We start from the raw sequence: 8,183 nt of genomic DNA on the forward strand, positions 1-8,183 counted from the left end.
TAAACAAATAACTTCTTCAAGAGATGCAACACAACCAGCCTTTCTCAGTGTCATGGTCACAATCTCCTAGAATGTCCTTTCCTCACCCCCTTTCTGTACCCTAACTGTGCCCTGATCCTGGCTTATGTCAGAAATAGTGTGGCCAGAAGGACTAAAGAAGTGATCATCCCACTGCACATGGTGCTAGTGAGGCCTCACATCAAATGCTGTGTTCAGTTTTGGGCCCCTCAGTACAAGAAAGACCTTGAGGTACTAAAGAGAGTGCAGAGAAGGGCAATGAAGATGATGAGGGGTCGGGAGGACAAGTCTGATGAGGAGCGACTGATGGAACTGGGGCTTTTGAGCCTGCAGAAAAGGAGACTGAGGGGAGACCTTATTGCTGTCTGCAACTGCCTGAAAGGAGGTTGTAGCATGGAGGGCGCTGGTCTCTTCTCTCAACGAGTGATAGGATGAAAGGAAATGGCCTCAAGTTGCACCAGGAAAGGTTTAAATTGGATATTCGGAAAAATTTCTTAATGGAAAGGGTGGTCAAGCACTGGAACAGGCTGCCCAGGGAAATGGTTGAGTCACCATCCCCGAAGGTATTTAAGAGAGATGTAGATGAGGTGCTTAGGGGCATGGTTTAGGGGTGGACTTGGCAGTTTTGGGTTTACAGTTGTACTTGGTGATCTTAAGGTTCTCTTCCAACCTAAATGGTTCTCTGATTTTATAATTACAAAGTGAAAGCTGTTAAAACCTGCAGATTACCCCATGCTCTCAGGTATTCTGAAATACTACCCTATGTACAGGACTGTGATGAAATTTTAATTATTCAAATATTTTTTTAGAATCGTTGTTTGAATAGATCCTTTTACAAAGCAGAATGTAGTAAATCAACATATCCTGAAAGAAGCTCTGTGATATTTTAAGTTTAAAGTAAAACCTGTACACAAACCCAGTACACAAATGTAGCAGGGCTATCTTGTTGAATATTTGAGTGTTTGTTGGCATACACATGGGTATTCTAGAAAACCTCTTGCTTTGCCCTCAGGGTCAGGAAATAATTCTGACAGGAAAGAGAGATCAAAGACGTGCTTGCAGTGACAGGGAGGCTGCACATGTTTCACACCAGTAAACAAGAGACATAAATCCTCTTTTTCTCCATTTTCTTAGGTTAGTGCTTGTTTGTATAAGCCAACGTACTTACACTTATCTTGCACTATAGGACAGCATATAAAAGCAGTCTTTAACACAGCTTTCTCACTTGACAAAATGACAGATATTGTGTTGTTTACTTGTATGTTGTTGGTTTTTTTTTTTTGTTCCCCATTTGGTCATTACCATCAGATGTAGAAATCTTATCTGAGAAGATTTTACTGGAGAAACTGATAAACCATAAGCTTTTTTTTTTATATACAACTTGTTAATTTTTGTGTAATTTTAGAGGCAGTGAACAAGGTACTATTAGCCACAAATCTGCCAATTTCCACACCACTGGTAATTGTATTTGTGGGAATATGGTTCAGAGCAAAAATTTTTTAAAAAACAGAGAACGCTATACTAAAAACTAACAGGGAGAAAAGGTAGTTTCACATTTCATGGCAGCACACAAACCAAGTGTTGAATGATATAATGACATTGTGGAAAGGTTTTGTTCCCTGAAATCCATAATTTTCTCTGAATATTTTGCTGTTTCTTCATTTCTCTGTCCTCTAAAGGGTGATCTACAATTCCTCTTTAATACAATCTTACTGCACAAAAGCCAGTTTATACTTCAAAGTACAATCTTTAGAACACAGCAGTTCTTCTTTGAGAGCCTGTTTGCAATATCATTAGCTTCCTGTACTGTCACAAAGATCCCAAGTTTAGCGATTACAGGAATGGAGGGTAGTGAATGGAAAATTATATGGGACACACAAGTATAGAAGAGTTTGCATGGGATTTTACTGCATGAAACAGGGGCAAGTACAGCAGTCAGTCTTCTTTCTAACAATATTTCAGTCACGATGCATTTCTGCAGCTGAAATGATTCTAGAAAATATGTTCCCTGGCCGCCCTGTTTGAAAAGCTGATATGAATATTACGTCTAATTCAAAGAGCATTGCAAACTATATTATCGAATTTTCATTACTGTGTGTGGAATGAATATTGCCAAATACCGATTTTGAAATGTTGGCAATATATTACTTAAATTATCAGTGTCATTTCGTATTCACTAATAATGTATAAATAGTAAGTTAAATAGCAGTGCCACAGAGGTTTCACAAAAAGATCAATCTGAATTTCAGGTTTTATTTTATTCACCTTTGGGAAAACAAAACAAAACAAAACAAAACAATGATTGTTCTGTATCCTCAGCTTTGTCTTACGTATTGTTTTTCCCTTACCCCCCTGACCTGCCCCATTGGCAAACACTTATTCCAACAAGCCCAGTTATGCACAAGAACTGTGGCAAATGAAGGTGTAAATACATCATATGTTTTCATTTTAATAAAAAGAATACTAAGATTGCTTAAGAAATAAAGTAGTGCTTTTCTTCCCCCATTACATGGAAATATATGTTTAGACTAGACAAAGCCATAAAAGATAGAATTTTTTTATTTGAATGATGTGACAATTCATAAGTAATAACTGGAGTCTCCAAAAAAATTGTTTCACCCTGGTTCACTCTGTCATCCTTTGAGATGCAATTGCTACATACTGCTTCAAATGAAGACTGCGATATATAGCTTAACTATCTTTCCAACATTAATAAGCAGCTAAACAGTTTGAGTATTTCTTTTGACTTTTCCTGTGACATTATATACTCACTTTAAAATGAAAGTCAATGTTTCTGATCTATTTCTTTCAATAACATTTTAGAAGAGGTTTTTAAGATCTTTGCCTACATGAGGTTTAATTCCTACCTTATATATTGATTAAATATGGAGAGTGCAGTCCAGAAGGTAAGGCGAACTGGTGGAGTCCAAAAATCAGTTTCTTACCAAACAGGATTTTTATATATACACAGGATGAAGCTAGTGCCTAAGCTGGGTAATTTATCCTGAAAGACTGTTTATTTACTTAGACGTCTATAACAAAGCTTGCCAAAACCTGCCATCTAGAGGAAAATGATCACACTCTTCTCCCATACAAAGCAAATCTTTAAGGCTAAAAAAATGCTGCACAACTACTGTAGCTTGTCTGTACTCCATGAAGTGAAATGTACACCTACATAGGTTAGCACTGTATTTTCTCTTTGATTTAGAAGTCCCATATAAGTCTAATTCCACTTTTCCTGTTTCAGTTCACTAAATCTTGCTATCCTGTGCAGCACCTTAACAGTGAGTGACTGAGGAAACAGGCAGTGCAACATCCCAAGAGAATAAAGTCTAACAGTTAGATGGGTACTACAGTTAAAACCAGTACTGAAGCATAGAAGACAACCATTATAGCTCTGTAAGAGGGAAAGCACCATTCCAAGCAAGGCAAGCTATTTCGAATTAACAAAACATGTTAAAAAATAAACAGGAAAATTAACAAACAACAACAAAAAAAACGATACATTATGGGTACAAAATTAGTTACTTTATTCACTAGCCCAAAATAAAGTTGGGCATCTGCAAGCTGCTCTTCTTGTGTGCTGTATCATTTGATCCAAAACCATTACTATATATACATCTGAGATTTGAAGAGAAGTAGATAAAATGAGACTGCATAAAACAAGGTATTTTATAAGTAGATGTGCTGCCCTCTGAATACTTCAGTGATTCCTTAAAAGAAAGTTGCAATCTCTGGAGGAAGAACTCCAAGTTCCTTGTAGAAGGGAGAACGTTTTAGGGAACTAGCTCTCCATGCTTACCTTGTTCTTGTAGTCTCTCTTAAGCTGCTGATGTTAAATACCGCTCTAAGAGAAGATACTGAGTTTAGTCCATCAAATATTGCTTTAGTTTAGTATGATTGCGCTATTCCTTTGATTGAAGATTTTTTCTAAACCTATTAACATTTTGACAGCCGTATTGAAGTGTTTTGAATAGCGCTGTCTTTGCTGTTGAAGTAATTCAGAAACCCTTGCATGAAGATGTATTTGCAGATTCAGAATAGGTGGAGTTTATAGGTTTCTAAATGTTGAAGTAGCCTTCAATATTGTATTGTGCATCTTCATCATTTATTTTTGTACGTGAGTTTCACTACAAGAATTTCATGTTCTTTGTTGATCCTGAAGAACATTCAAAGTAAAAATCATTCACATCTCCTAAATTCTTTTTGTTTTCTTTTTGCTGACATCTCACTTCAAAAATGGGTTTTCTGTTTCTCAGAATGCTTTAAGATAATAATAATTACTCTTGCATCCCAGGGCCTAACACACCTGTTAGGTTTGTTCAGCAGTCTTTTGAACTACTGTTAATGTATTTGTAGTTCAAGCAGTAACTTCTCCAGCCTCTCTCTGGCAAGAGAGGAGAGTAGCTGCCCTAGTGAAGGGCATAAACTGTTCATAAACTCTTTCTTGTCTCCATGAGAAGCAAGACCTGAATCCATTCACATGCTGTTTAGCTGACTGTCTCTCAAAGCATCAATTAACTGTCAGTTAGCTAAGGAACAATGTTCTAAATAATTCAGAATGCAGCTGTTTGCCGGCAAATTAGCAGTTTATGCAATGCAAAAATGCTCAAAAATTTTAAATGGTGGCAGTATAGTATATTGTTACATAACACCTCTCATTAACTGCCATTGAATACAATGGCTTTGGCATATGTATCACCTTTCAATAACTATCAAAGATGAAAGTCTTCTGGATGCACAAGTAAAGCAATGGGCAAAATACAGATATATCGCTACCTCTTATTTCAGCGCTTTTAGGCTCAGAAGCCTCCCAAAGAAACTTCCTATTGCTAAACCTAAGCTGTTTTTAGTAATAATTAGCAGTAAGATAAAATACTACACCATAAAGCATTGGGAGACTAAACAGATCTGGAAAGAGACACCTATTTTGTTTCACACATTTAAACTCAGAATACCTCAACTAGAGACATAAAAGCTTTGCATTAATGTCCTGCATTCAAAGTAAGGATACAACTGATACTGTTGATTTTGTTTACAGATACACAGTCTGAAAGAAATTACTCTTAAATAAAATACCATTTATGTTTCCACTTTATTTTTATTATTCTTTACTATGTCAGTGACATAGTTGTGAATCAAAACTCAAAGTCTGAATACCAGAGAGCCAAAGTATTTGGATGCAGGCTTTTGACTCCAAATGTTACAAGAATACATGCCAATTGCAAATGGCAAGGCTAAACAGAGATGTTTAGTTTTACTATGCTATGGTTTGAAACACACTCAGTTAAAAGTATTTGAATGAGAGAGTGGTCAACAGAACTAATGTGTGTGGGAGGGTGACTAGGGTGGAAGAGACCACAGGAGTCTGTAATCTCATTGCTTCCACTCTCGTTCCCTGCAGAAGGACTCCAGTTCCAATAGCTGGTGGAATAACGAGTACCACTGCCAATTCTTGCTTCCCTGGCTCTGGTCTTCTGCTAGCATATTCTGCCTGGTCCAATGATTTAATTCAATACTGTGATCCTAATGGAATGTGTACCATTCATCTTGCTGTTTGGCATACTAATGAGGATGGTACTCCACAATTCAGTCTCATATGAATCCCTTCTGTATGTGGGTATTTTACTTCTCCATTTGCCTTCTAACAAAATGGTAGGGTAAATTCAACAGTTAATAGCTGATCCAGTTTTCCTGTGTCTAGCAGCTGAAAAGAATATTGCTGTCTTGCCTGTCACATATTTTGCTCTTCTTCTTTTTCATTACTCCAATAATTTTCCAATAACAATAGATCTTGATTCTTCATTTTTTACAGTATTACTGCAAAACTTCTTTGGTGGTCACTTTGTTTTCCCTTAAATCATTTTTTGCTCCTTATTACTCTCCTGCTTCAGATTTCAGCTTCTTCCTCTCTGTACTCTCACAAGTTCTCTTGCCATCTGACCCTGTGTTGATTTATGTTCATCCAACCTGACCTTTTTAACTACTATCTGCCATCTGAATTTTCCTCTCTGTATTTCCTTCCTTTCATTATAGGAACCATGTTGTTTTTCTCTAGATATTATCTCCTTTTTCTTTTCTCAGCAAAGACACGAGAACTTACAGTTTCTCTAGATCTTAATGTTAGTAAAATTTTGTCATGCCATTATTGGACACACTAACTGTCTCACACAAGGAAGTTATTATACCCACTAATGATTACATAATCAACACATTTTGCCTTCTCAGCTTGTGTTTGTCTTGTTATGTAATGCTTGTTGCAAGGACAAGGGATCTGCATTCGCTTACTTAATCGAAATAATGCAAGGTTAATGTCTTGTCAGTATTCAGATATGCCTCTCAAACATGATTGCTGGTAGAACAGAAAAATTTTCCTAAATGGTGGATCACATAAGGGACAGAAAAAAAAGCTCATACAGCCAAAGCATCCCAGAGATTATGAACTCAAATCTTTGCACTCCATAACAACGCAATATTGTCAGAACACCTACTCTTTCTTGTACAGGATAAAGTACAAGCATCAATCTTCCCCTAGCAGGACAAAATCCCCCATTTCTCAGTTCTCACAAGTAAGGAACATATACAGAAGAATTTGACTGACAGATCCTTATTCCTGATCCTCCATCATTCTCTTCAGTGTACTCCCATATTTGTTCTTATGTTCTCAAATCGTCCTCTCCTCCAGCTGATCAGCCAGGTTTTCCTGAGCGTCTATATTTTCCAGACACCCACCTTCTTACAAATGTCTTTAATGCCTTTCATCCATTCCAGTCCACCATCTCTTTCACTTAATTCTAACACCTTTCCCCACAAACACTTGCAACTAAAATTATTTCTGTTTAAAAAACATTGCACACCTTTTCTGAAGTTCCTTTTAAACCCAGATATTTTCCTACTCAATGCCCAGTCAAACAAATAGACACTATTTGATGCAGACTACAAAAAGAAATTCACACAGCCAAAACTACATGCCAATGTAAAATGCTTGACTGTTGTCAGCTTGGTAATTGCATCACTCTATTCTTGGGACAGCAGCCTTCTACATAGCAGCATTAGTTTATAATCATAAAGGAAAAAACAAACAAACAAACAACAACAACAACAAAAAACAAAACCAAAAAAGCAAACCACAACTTTAAAAAGGAATATAGTGTTCTCTTTCCCCCAGAATATATCTGAGAAATATTACCATCAATGTTTAGAAATTAACAGCACGTCCTTGGGCCAAATATGGTGTCTTTAAACTGCATGCCGAGAGTTGTTGCTTTGATAGCACATTAGGTCAAGTTTTCAATAATACATATAAAAAATGATCTATTAACAGTAAAAAATATTTGTGCATCACTTCTTCTTCATTTTATTAGAGGATCAGACATGAAGAAGTCTATCTGATTTTTTTCCTCCTGCATTATGATGAATAGAAGTTGTGGCTTCTGCAGTGAAAGTATATGCCAGCAGAGATAGCCTATCCTACCAGCCCTGTGAGAACATCCAAGAAGGGAGCTCCTGCTTTCCCTCCCTGGCACCAGTGAACTTTGTTAACAAATCTGCAACACAGCTGGTAAAGAGCTGAGCAACTGGCTGAACACATGCTCTGAGGCCAGGCTTGGTCCTGCGTTGGAAACAGAATCGGTCCTCCAGGAGTTCACAGTCCTCCTGCTACAAGAGTCAAAAGAAGCAGCAGTGTGGATAATGACAGACATGAAAAGAACACACTCTCCTTCCCTTCACCCCCCTTTCCCCCCTTTTCTTTTCTTTAATCTGACAGACAATCTTTTATTCTCTTCATCTAGAAACATTCAATCAAGGGCAGATATAATTTCAGAACTTGCATTTCAGGTGTGAACGATTGGTGCTACTTTTTATATTAATAGATGTTACAAATTCAAATTGTTTTTTGAGAGGATGCATGGCCCCAAATATGAACTTTGTTACATGTAACATGTTCTGTTAATCTTCAAAACAATTAATTGCAAATCTTTTTGCTTTGACCATTAAACAAATTACTCAGGCTAACAGGCAATTACATAGATACACAATTCTCTGTAAATTAATGCTTTCAAATGTGTAAGTTTTGACAGATGTTGTAAGAATAAGCTAAGTAAATTAAATGTGTATGTTAATACTGAGCTATCTCTTTCCAACCTAGTGAAAAGATTTCTGCT

The sequence above is a fragment of the Patagioenas fasciata genome, chromosome 2 (genome assembly GCF_037038585.1).
Source record: "Patagioenas fasciata isolate bPatFas1 chromosome 2, bPatFas1.hap1, whole genome shotgun sequence".
NCBI lineage: Eukaryota > Metazoa > Chordata > Aves > Columbiformes > Columbidae > Patagioenas > Patagioenas fasciata.